This window comes from Ptychodera flava, chromosome 17 (genome assembly GCF_041260155.1).
Source record: "Ptychodera flava strain L36383 chromosome 17, AS_Pfla_20210202, whole genome shotgun sequence".
Taxonomy (NCBI): Eukaryota; Metazoa; Hemichordata; class Enteropneusta; family Ptychoderidae; genus Ptychodera; species Ptychodera flava.
This window is the reverse complement of record NC_091944.1, coordinates 4,634,730-4,646,780: the sequence shown is the minus strand read 5'-3', so window position 1 is coordinate 4,646,780 and position 12,051 is coordinate 4,634,730. Positions and strand designations below refer to the sequence as shown.

The window sequence follows — 12,051 nt, the reverse complement described above, 5'->3', positions numbered from 1 at the left end:
ATGTGATGTACAGGACAGTATGATTAATGGCAGCTACTTTCTGTGACGACCTTTATTAAAGAAACTTGATCAATCGTAATGGGACAGCTTGGTTGTGGAATGTGATTGTCATCCATGTTCCAATAAAATATCGATAAGTCAACTGTTAGCTGGTCAATCTGCCCCACTGCAACATACCAGTGCTTTGTAGGATTTGTTTTCTAATTATAACTAAAAAGTACACTCTTATAAACATATTATAACTTTTAGCGCTGCTGTGAAAATAGGAGGTGCTTACATAATAAGTTAACTGTCCCTCGGCGCTGTTCATCTGCCTGCCTCTGTCCTCTGTCTGTTTAAAAGTCAGTCATGATAGCTGAACTTGGAAGTGTTCAAAAAATTAAGGTTTTGCTAAACTTTGAGTAAACTTTTTAAGTGAGAAATTTTGCGCAATCTTCTTCTCGAATCAAATTAATTTTGGTTCGTAAGATCAAAGGGATGATATGAATCGACTTTCTTGCAGTGATGAGAAATTTTGCATTTGTAAAATGTCAGGGCTCAGTTTCTCATTCTAGTTAATCAATGTCATTCTCTGATGACTTCCAAGTTTGATATGTAGCGTGTTAAGGCGACCCCTATTGAGTTTTGTTTAAGTAAACGTGAATTTTCATGTGCAATTTTATTTTAAAAAGTCACTTTATATATTGCTCATCACCATATGACTTACTTGGCATCAGATCAAGTGAATATGATATTTTAGGCAAACTGTGACTAATTAGAGTCCTCGGTCAATCTAAGTCATTTGGCGTCTGCCATCGATGTTTTTCAAAATTAACCTTATAATCATTTGCATCAAAGCGCTTGTTAAAAATACTGCCAAGTGCTTATTGTACTTTGAGATTATGTATACATTCATTTTATCCAAATTGCAGGGATTTTGTTATCAGAGACTACTTGTCCAACTCATGTCATCGAGAAGTCATAGCATATATAAACATTTTATGTTCAAGGTTAATTTGGTTAATTTGAGGTAGGGATTTCTTGTAGGATAATGTCTTCCAGCAGAGTCATGCACAAGGTGCTTTGTAACTCTATGACCTTTTTGAATATCCGTCCGGATAAAATTGTATGCTATCGTTTGTATTCCCTCACACGTCTCAAGTTGCATTGTTCGTTGTTGCCTAATTATAAAACAAACCTATAATTTAATAAGGTAAATCAAACAGTTTCAGTGCTTTGTTAAGGTATACAGTAATGTCATTTTTTTCATTTCTACTGCACGGCTACGTCTAAAATGGCCGCCATTATTCAAAATTTAATAACTTATTTACCAAAACCTAGATCATGATATAACGTCTATAGCAATTCTATAATCCATGCAGAATATCAGATGAGATGTTATGGTGAACATATTTCGGCGAAAACCAACCAACGTTCCGACTTTAAGGCGTTTAAACTTTTATCAATTTGGCAGCCTAATTCGCTACTGATGCGTCAGTCGACATTTTCCACAATGTCACATTAAATGTTCTTAGGGACTGGTCAGTTTCTTCGGCCTGGGGGGGCCGGTGGATTATTTTTTGCCGACGTCAAAAAATGGCTGACTCCCCCCCCATTCCAAATTTTGAAAACAGGGTGACCCCCCTATCCCAAATTTCGAACACAGGGTGACCCCCCCCACCGCACACGACAACTGTAAAACAAAAGGTGGACATTATATATATATATATATATATATATATATATATATATATATATATATATATATATATATATATATATATATATGTATATATTACATTAGATTTTAAGAGTCAGTCTGTGTTTTAAAAAAATTGTTGACATGTCAGTTGTAAGATAGGAATTTTAAAGAGTCAATCTTGAAGTTTGAATACAGTACATTTTGAATGAGTTGTGAATGTATTTCACATTTTCTATGCTTAACCAGATGTCCTGAACAGAAATTGATGTCAATCATTAATATCAAAGAGGAAAAAGCAGTAAATCAAAAATTTTGATGGGTGTTAAGACTTGCCAGCCATCGAATTAAATCTCCTGAGGAGCCATAGAGAGGCATTTTAGCTAAATCTGATGTGTGCAGTGTCTGAAATGATCTTTTCTTGTAACATTAAAACCATAAAAGCACAGCTAATAATGACAAAAACTGCCTTTTTAACTGTTATTTTGGTCATAAAAAAGCATCATTCTACAGAAAACCTGAGACACAAAGGAAAACAGTTGCATCAATGACAACGAAAGATATCTTGTCATTTTTCTATCTCTAAAATAAGTCACTTTATCAAATATGTATTGTGAAATATTTGTGCATTTTGCTTTCTCATACTGAATTCTCATACAGAGAACAGAAAAGTATCAGGAATTTGTCATGCTTTCCATATGAAATGCAGATTTCATAACGGTACACTTTCACTTAGCAAACATCAAGATATCTCTGGCATATATCTCTGATTTATTAAAGTATGGCGCCCGAAGGGTGCGGAGAAAAATATGAAACATCCTGATACCTCTGATATATATTTCTTGTATATTTAAGTCATGCACAGGAAGGGCGTGCTGAAAAATGTCTGCTATATTAAAGTAATGTGCTCGAAGAGCACGCTGAAAAATATTGAACATAAAGATATTTCTAATATATGTATGCCTGATATGTTAAAGTTGGGCGTGCTGAAAATATGCCTGATTATTAAAGTTACGCGCCCGAAGGGCGCGCCGAAAAATGCAACTGAATGATTAAATTTGTGGCTGACACAATGCATTTTAGGCAATGATGAGCCTGTGTCAAATTCAAAAACACACTGACCCCCCTATTGGGCATTTCAAAAACATGGTGACCCCCCTATCACCAAAGTAAAAAACAGGGTGACCCCCCATGAATCCAACGCCCCCCCCCCAGGCCAAAGAAACTGACCAGTCCCTTATTTCACACTCCTGTATGCAAGCGACAACGTACATCTGACATCTTGGTAACTACATTAAGTGCACGACCCATCCTATGGTGTCCATGATGATTGTCAAAAGACCCTACGAAATGTTCTGTGCCTAGGGCCCCTTGAAACTGTCAATGTAATAAAACTTGCGTTCCCCATAATGATAAACAAAGTATGACAAAAGCGTAAGAAAAGACCAATGAGATCAGATGAAATGATATATGTAAACAGGTCACGAATCTGCATTTGTGAACGAACTCTCATAAACCGATAACGATCCGTTAAGTATTGATTCAGAACGAGGTGCCCTGTAAACAAGTATACAATCTTAAAGACAGGCTGTGTAAGTGACGGGTCAGTGGTATATCAATACATAACAAACATTGATACATTTGTCGAAGTTTGTACCCGTTGCAGTATTATACGACATGTCTTCTCTCAGACATGCATCTGAATACAGACTCGAGTCACCAGAGTGAGTGGTGATGTCTGACTTGACGTCTGTGTAGTTAAGACTGTTTAAAGAGGGTTTAGACTCTACAGTAAAGATAGAAAAGCCATGACACGGCTCATACGGGTGTTGACCCGACAGATGGCTATTTAAAATGTTAACTGGAGTGGAACCAAGCAATGGGTGTACCATTCAAAACATCACAACGTTTTGTTTCGCAAAAAAGAGTAACGCTAGCGACTCTCAATGGCCATCTTGTTATAAACATCGAATTCTATGTCATCTGCCTTCTCTCGACGATCACACAAACTTCATCGTTCTACTCTGTAATTTTACATTCCTTGATGGCGGTCCTCACAATCTTTCCATCGAATTAATCCAGGTAAATCTCCTCCACTCGAGCTTCTGAAAAGCAAAACGTGTGTTGACAGCTTTCTACTTGGTACACACACACAGAAACACTTGACCTGCTGAGACAATATTACTCACTAATTATCAATTTGCGAAATATGATCTGACCACAAATTCAGAGATCATGTCTCGTAAATACCAAAGGCATCGTGAAATACTGTAACGACTGCAGAGTTAGAAAGAAATTATCCAAGATCAGATATCAGACCACAACTTTCATTTAATAAGGTGAAGTAATTAAAATTAAAATTAATGTATAATTTTGTTGTACGGAGACGTCCCCTCTACCAAATTGATCCAATCGACCAAGGTTCGTTCAAAGCAAATCGTCCAAAATACATCGTTTTCGAGATTTGTAATCGACTGCAAGTCTGATAAAAGCTACAACTCGCATTTTATTCCACCAGTGTCATGTTTTTCTGAACTCACCCTTTTTCTGAGTTCACAGACCTTTTAATGCCAGGTGAATACTGATGAGTGCAGTGCATACCTTACTATACGGGCAGGTCAAGGGTCCTTGAAAGTAAAATGGTTCCTGTCAACTCATAAAGACAACAAAGCAAAGAGAATTTGATTCAAAAAAACCTGGCAACCTATTCAGTCTAAACTGATAATTTATCTTTTCTTCGAGGCATCGTGTTTGTCTTGCAGAGGATTAAGCATACACCATGGTTACGCTTATTGGGCAGTTTACTCAATGTGTAATGGTCATCTTCGGTTCGTTTGTTTCTCTCCTCCACTGTTTTGGTGAGTTGATATCAGGTCATTCGAGAAAGAGTCGAGAACGCTTGGTGACAAAATGGCAGACAATTTCATGGCAGACAATTTCAAGGTTGACGTGTGCGATGGAACACTTCTTAAGACGGCAGAAGTCTCCGCTCTTACGCTGGAAGAACAAAGCGAGGTATGTTACCGTGTTCACATGCACAAATGATACCTTGTTTACACAAGTTAAATTCACCCTAGCAAACAAGGTCATTTAGTGTATGCGTCAGCATGAGACCCCAATCATCGCCAGTTAGTTCTAGAGCTATAACGTCTCATGAAACATAAAACGTCTACAGGAAGAGTTTTCAGTGCCGAGATACTTTGTACTGCACAACAACGTGTTTTCTCATGCAGTGCTTCCACAGCTACCCTGCCGCCTTTGTTCAAGTTCTGGTATGGTAATATTAGATTTTAATTGAAAATATGGGGCAGTCTTAAGTGATACATGAATATGTATTAACAGAAAAAGACAGCAGAAAGGAAATGTCCATCGATAAAATTAATCTCTAGCATTTAGGAAAGATATAAATTAAATATACAAAAACTTCAATTTAAAAATAGAACAGGGAAACTACTAATTTATATATCTTCCTTTTAAGTCTCCCGAGGAAAAATAACTAAAAAACGTAAAAGATTTCAGTTGAAATGATTTCGAAAAAGCTATACTGCCTTACTAATTTACGTTCGTATATGTGTAAATATTGCTCCAAAAGATAAAGAACTTCAAAAAACACAAATTACATAGATTTGAAAAAATGAAGCTCTATAAAATACACCAACACTACACAGAAAACCATGATTTAAAACAAGAACAACCATCTGGTTTGACTGTGAAAATATAGAACATCAGAATTTGTAAAGTCGCCGGCGGTGGCGGTAGCCCTTGGGTAATATGTCTACCTCTGAGAGCAGGCAGGGCCTGAGACAATAATCCTCCGAATTTTCCGTCAACCGAACACCACTGAGCAGAGAACGGTTGAATTTGGTTAGCTATCTTGGATCAGGGCACTTCCCCCTACTCTTTGCTCTGGTCAAAGGTGCATTTACTAATACAGGAAGGTGCCAACAAAGTAGCCAGAGTTCGTTTACAATCTTCTACCTTAATCGCGAGACTTTCAAACCCGCAGTTCATGCTCAATTATAAGGGACTGGTCAGTTTCTTCAGCCTAGGGGGGGCGGTGGATTCATGGGGGGGTCACCCTGTTTTTGACTTTGGTGATAGGGGGGGTCACCATGTTTTTGAAATGCCCAATAGGGGGGGTCAGTGTGTTTTTGAATTTTGACACGGGCTCATCATTGCCTAAAATGCTAGTGTCAGCCACAAATTTCATCATTCAGTTGCATTTTTCCGCGCGCCCTTCGGGCGCGTAACTTTAATAATCAGTCATATTTTTCAGCACGCCCAACTTTAACATATCAAGCATACATACATCAGAGATATCTGTATGTTCAATATTTTTCAGCGTGCTTTTCAAGCTCAATACTTTTATATATCAGACATTTTTCAGCATGCCCTTCAGGTGCATGACTTTAATATACAAGGCATATACGGTATATCGGAGATATCAGGATGTTTCGTATTTTTCGGCGCGCCCGGCGCCATACTTTAATATTTCAGAGATATCTTGATGTTTGCTAAGTGAAAGTGTACCATTATGAAATCTGCATTTCATATGAAAAGGATGACAAATTCCTGATACTTTTCTGTTCTCTCTATGAGAATTCAGTATGAGAAAGCAACATGCACAAATATTTCACAATATATATTTGATACAGTGACTTATTTTAGAAATAGAAAAATGACAAGATATCTTTCCTTCTCATTGATGCAATTATTTTCCTTTGTGTCACTGGTTTTCTGTAGAAAGATGCTTTTTTATGAACAAAATAACAGTTAAAAAGGCAGTTTTTGTCATTATTACCTGTGCTTTTATGGTTTCAATGTTACAAGAAAAGGTCCTCTCAGACACTGTACACATCAGATTTGGCTAAAAAAGCTCTCTATGGCTCCTCAGGAGATTTAATTGGATGGTTGGCAAGTCTTAACACCCATAAAAGTTTTTGATTCACTGCTTTTTCCTCTTTGATATTAATGATTGACATCCATTTCTGTACAACAGTTCAGGACATCTGGTTAAGCATAGAAAGTGTGAAATACATTCACAGCTCATTCAAAATACAGCTCATTCAAAATTTACTGTATTCAAACTTTAAGATTTACATTTTGAAATTCCTATATTACAACTGACATGTCAACAATTTCATTAAAACATAGAATGACTATTTAAAATATAAATATATGTAAAATGTAAAATATAATATATATATATATATATATATATATATATATATATATATATTATATATATATATATATATATAATTTATGTCCACCTTTTGTTTTACCTATGTCGCGCGCTGGGGGGGGGGGGTCACCCTGTTTTCGAAATTTGGAATAGGGGGGGTCACCCTGTTTTCAAAATTTGGAATAGGGGGGGTCAACCAGTTTTTGACGTCGGCAAAAAATAATCCACCGCCCCCCCCCCCCCCCAGGCTGAAGAAACTGACCAGTCCCTAAGTATCGCACGAGGGCGCTGTGGAAACAAGCAGATTTAGAGAAAGAGGGCCGAGCAGCTACGATGAAGAAATTGAAATAGACCTTCAGGGCAAAGCAAACGTAGTAACTTGCAGGTATGGTGGGTTACAGATGTTAGTTTTAGATGTTCAGTAACGTGCCAGAAATATGTTAACGAAGTGATAGGGACTACAATGTCAATCTAACACTAACACTCTTTGCAGTACAAATGTACAGTACTCTATTGATGTCTTGAGTCTAGATCTATTGATGTCTTGATGTCTTGAGTATCGTGAGTCACCCAAAGTAGACTGGAACTTCAATTTTAAAATCATTATGGATGCTGCTGAAGCTTTTACAAGAAAAGAAGTTGATGAGGAATGCTCTTCCAAATAAAACAGAATAATCATTACACTAAGCTATATGAAAAGCGGGATATTTTGATTTTCAAATTTTCAACTATCCGTTCTTGTCTAGCAATTTCCACTTGCTCCAGCTTATGGTGTACATCTTTCTCAACTCCTGAGATACTCTAGAGCTTGCAGCTCATATAACGACTTTCAAAAAATACATGCATCAATAATGAAGTACGCTTACGCATTCCAGACACCTGGTACCACCACATATTTCTTATATACGTGTTATAAGATTGTGCTTTCTGAAATTGTCATTTTTTTGTTAATGCGACCTGGTAATTTTATTACCTTGAATGATTTGGATTATTTGGTTTGTTTTGACAATATATCGCTTGAAGTAAGTGTATATAAATTGAACATACTTTTTTCACACCTCGTTTACATGTATCTTGCTTTTGGTATGATTTGCAGTACGACATGCAATACTGCTAGAAATGTCCAACAGGGGTCGGAACTCTCTTACTGATAAAAAATATTGTCTATCGAACCATAGAAATATCCAATGCAAGAGTTTAATGATTTGATCTTCCTCTATGTGAAAAACTCGAGTAATCATGTTTATTATCTGTGTTTGCATTTTAAATTTTAAAACGTGTAAAATTCGTTACAAGTGGATAAAATGCTCGGTGTTGATGATTTTCCTCAAAGAAATTTGTGTGAGTACACCATGACCATGGAACACGCCTTATTATGTTTTATTGATAATTAGGGAAACTTTAATCAGTCTAGCTATCAAACATTTTTGTATGACAAGCTCATGTGACACATAGCTGTACCGCCTGTATATGTAGTCTTTAATTCATATGGCGCATTTTACCTATAAACCTATTATCTCATTGCCGTTGATAATTGATGAATGTAAATATCCCGAAGACATACAGTGTACACAAAAATCGTGCTTTTTAAACTATAAGTCAGTTTCGGTGAAAATTGTTCTGCAGATGTAGTGAAGACTGCCCCTAATCAAATATATATTCTAGAGTTTGGTAAGGGTGTAAGGGGCCAGATAGACTCTGACTTATGTCTACCTACAATGTGGTTTTTGAACCCTCAAATAGCAATTGCTCAATATAACATAATGAATCGCAACCACTCAATGCAAAGTGACACAGCGACAATAGCATCCATACCGCATCCCCCATACAAGGAAGAAGACTACTTATATTTAGTGAAGTATCAATCAAATCCATTGGTTTGCACTTAGAAATGCAAATAAACATCCTGTCAATAATTTGGGTTTTTTGAAACGTTCACAAAAAGACTTTGAATAAGAAATCTTTTAGAAATTTCTATTTAAATGGTGGTGTCACAGTGCGAGATTTAAGGTAGAACGCACCTCGGGGACAGATATTCGGACTCTCAAATTTCTACATTTCTTTCGTAATCTCTTGTTGGGGCTCATTTTAAGGCTCTTGGAGAAAGAAAAACTTTCACCGCCTTAGTTTTTCGAAAATCCAAAATTTCATTTTTACCCCACTGGGATGGCGGCCATTTTGAATTGCAAATATCACAAAATGTTGGGTAATTTGTATCGCTAGTTCCAAACTTTTTACGGTGACCCATTATTTTTATTGTTAATTTGGAAAGACAATGGTTGAAAGTTTCATTTAAGAAAGTTTGAGCAAAAGTTTAAATCATTCACTTTCGAGGCGCATCCTACCTTACGATAAAATTCCAAAATAGATAAAATTCCAAAATTCCAATATTTATATATGAAAAGGCGTGTACGCGTACTTCATGACTGCTAACTTTAAAAGCAAGACTTGAATCCCCTCTTTTCTGTTTGTTTTTTGTTGTAATGATTAATGAAAGCAAATATATCAACATCTGAAAGGGACGATACTTTTTCTATTTTGAATAGACCCCATCTAAAATGTGATATCTTGATCTTATGGGTCTTCATGCTTCTTTGTTGCAATTTAAAACTCCATTGCATACTCTGACCTGACATTTTTCAAATCTTTGACAGCCATTCTTCGATACTAATGTACCCTCAGCCTTGACAAATACCGAAAATGTTGTACCAACTCCTGCCAGGGAAAAGCAGACCTTAAATAGTCGTCTTTCAACTCCGAAGTCAGATGCCGTTTCGTCTGAACCACAGTCCTTGAAGGAAGCGATGATGAATCGCCAAATGTATCTCCAGCCTGCAAAGACACACATCATTGTAGATTCTACTATGCCGACATGGAGACAACGAGCAAGATTGGTCATTTCGCTCATCACTGTGGCCCTTGTTATCATAATTATTGTTGTTGTCGCGCTATTTGGCCGACGTAAGTAACTAAATGTTGTTGTAATTTAGATGTTAGAGTGGCACTAAACATAATCGGTTAGAAATGCTCCTGAGCCCATCTTAACCCCTGCTCACCTGAAACTACATCGCTTGACTCTACAGAAAGTCAGTTAATTCGGAATCTGTGCAAAAGAAATGACAGAGGTACAGATATACTCAAATGCAATTATCATAAGCACGATTTCATGAAGGACGTTTTGAAATGTCTGAAACGTTTCGCACTACAATTGAAAGAATAACAGGGGCTTGGAAAGGGCTCCTGCCGTAGATAATTTTGAACTGACCCTTTGCTTTGAGGCAAGTTCTTCATCCCTAGAAATATCAGATGTTGATCCTCTACAAAACATAAACATATGAAGTCGAGACAATAGCATCACTGCTTCGTTTACTTCCCGCTTACTTACTCTCTCCCAAACATTTGCCTGCTACAAATTTACTTGCTCCCTTATTTTCCTAACTAGCTCGCTTATACACTTAATCACTGACACACTTATATCTATCTATCTATCTATCTATCTACCTACCTATCTATCTATCTATCTATCTATCTATCTATCTATCTATCTATTTATCTATTTATCTATCTATCTATTTTACAACAGGAAGAAACTGAGACACTTTCATGCGCGAAAGCAACGGTACGGGGATTATTCCTCACTAAAGTTTGCAAAAAAACATTTTGAACACACCATCCTAGTCACCCTGAACGAATATTACAAGATCGATTATGAAGATTCTAAATCACCATAGCTCATACTGCCACTTCCAAATTTGGAGAAAGACGTTAAGAATTGGTGATACTACTAGAGAGCCATAAGGTCTACTATCACGGATTATTGAGATTGTAAAACGTTGGGCCAGTCTTGTGTCATCAATCGGCTGTTTGGTATCTGAGCAGTTATTATGACACCTACTTGCTCATTCAGAGGGGATTTTTTTCAAAATTTATTTTCCTAGAGAATAGTTCAAATATTCTTGTATTTTAAATAATCTCTCTGTCCATTATATGCGTAGGTTTTTTAATTTAAAATTTTTACATTGCAATGTTACTGACTCGGACGCATGACTTCAAGAAAGTTGTGAAATTTCAGTGAGTACAACTCTTTACAACCCGGGATTATGTAACCTGGTGCTAGGAAAGGGAATACAAAAAGGTGCTACCACGGAATTGACATGATTAATCGAATAGATGAACTGTTGTTTCATGCAGTAAATTTTACATTCATTTCTACTAGAGAGCTTAAGATGATTTAATACTTGTATATTATATGAAAGATAACTACGATGTAATGTAGTTGAGTGCAAAATATAAGGTCAGTCGTTTTTATGAGCAGAAATTTTAAAACGGTTAGCATGAACATGTATTTGTATCACACGACATTTTTATTACGGTACGTAGTTCACTTTTTAATTTCCATTTGTCAATTGTGAGAGTCATCAATAGTTAACAGTCGGCCGATCATCTTCAAATATAGCTGGTTAATGGAAGTCCACATCAGGAAAACTGTCACGAATGCCTGTGATTGGTGACTTGTTTGCGTGTTAGAGTATGCATTATATGCATTATATGCTTTAATAGCCTTCGCCGACTGATTGCATGCAGCATGATCTTTTAACAGGGGATGTTGATTTAATGCAGTTAAGGGGGCAGGCTGTTTATCATCTTTGTTTTAAGCAAATTAGCCAACTTGATAAAAATTTAAATGGAAAACAAAGGGCTAACACCATATTGATACTTAATGTCATCAACGACTAAGCGTGAAGCGGGGATTAAGGACCGACCGTTTATGTAGATCATTCAGAATTAGAAGAAATTATACGTACATCTTTCTTAAGACTTTCTTCAGAGTACATTATTTCAAACTGTGAGTGTATTCGATGATTACATGTCTGTACGTCTGACTAACCAAAGTTGACCAACTAAGGTTGCCAACTGATATGACATCGAATTTTCTGCGAACATTTGAATGCGGTCAACTTCAAGTCATTCATCTCAATACACCAAATATTCCAAATTTGCAAGAAAGGGATAAAACACAAGCAGCATTGGCAAATACTCACTCTCAAACAATCTCTATTTTAAATTCTCAAACAGTTATTTGTTACTTGAATATAAATACCATATAAGGACATTGATCGAAATGTCAGAAACTCCAGTCTGTATGGTACGTGAAGGTGTTAGTAAACCTTGTAAATGAAAACTTGTA

At 36.5% G+C, this 12,051-nt stretch overlaps 1 long non-coding RNA gene across 1 annotated transcript; it reads left to right on the top strand.

The window, feature by feature from the left end:
- Positions 1–3,607: 3,607 nt before the first annotated feature.
- LOC139115210 (uncharacterized) lies at positions 3,608–11,685 on the top strand. Its single transcript, XR_011548075.1, has 3 exons — positions 3,608–4,693; positions 9,518–9,824; positions 10,447–11,685. It is a non-coding gene; the product is annotated as an uncharacterized lncRNA (long non-coding RNA).
- Positions 11,686–12,051: the final 366 nt, after the last annotated feature.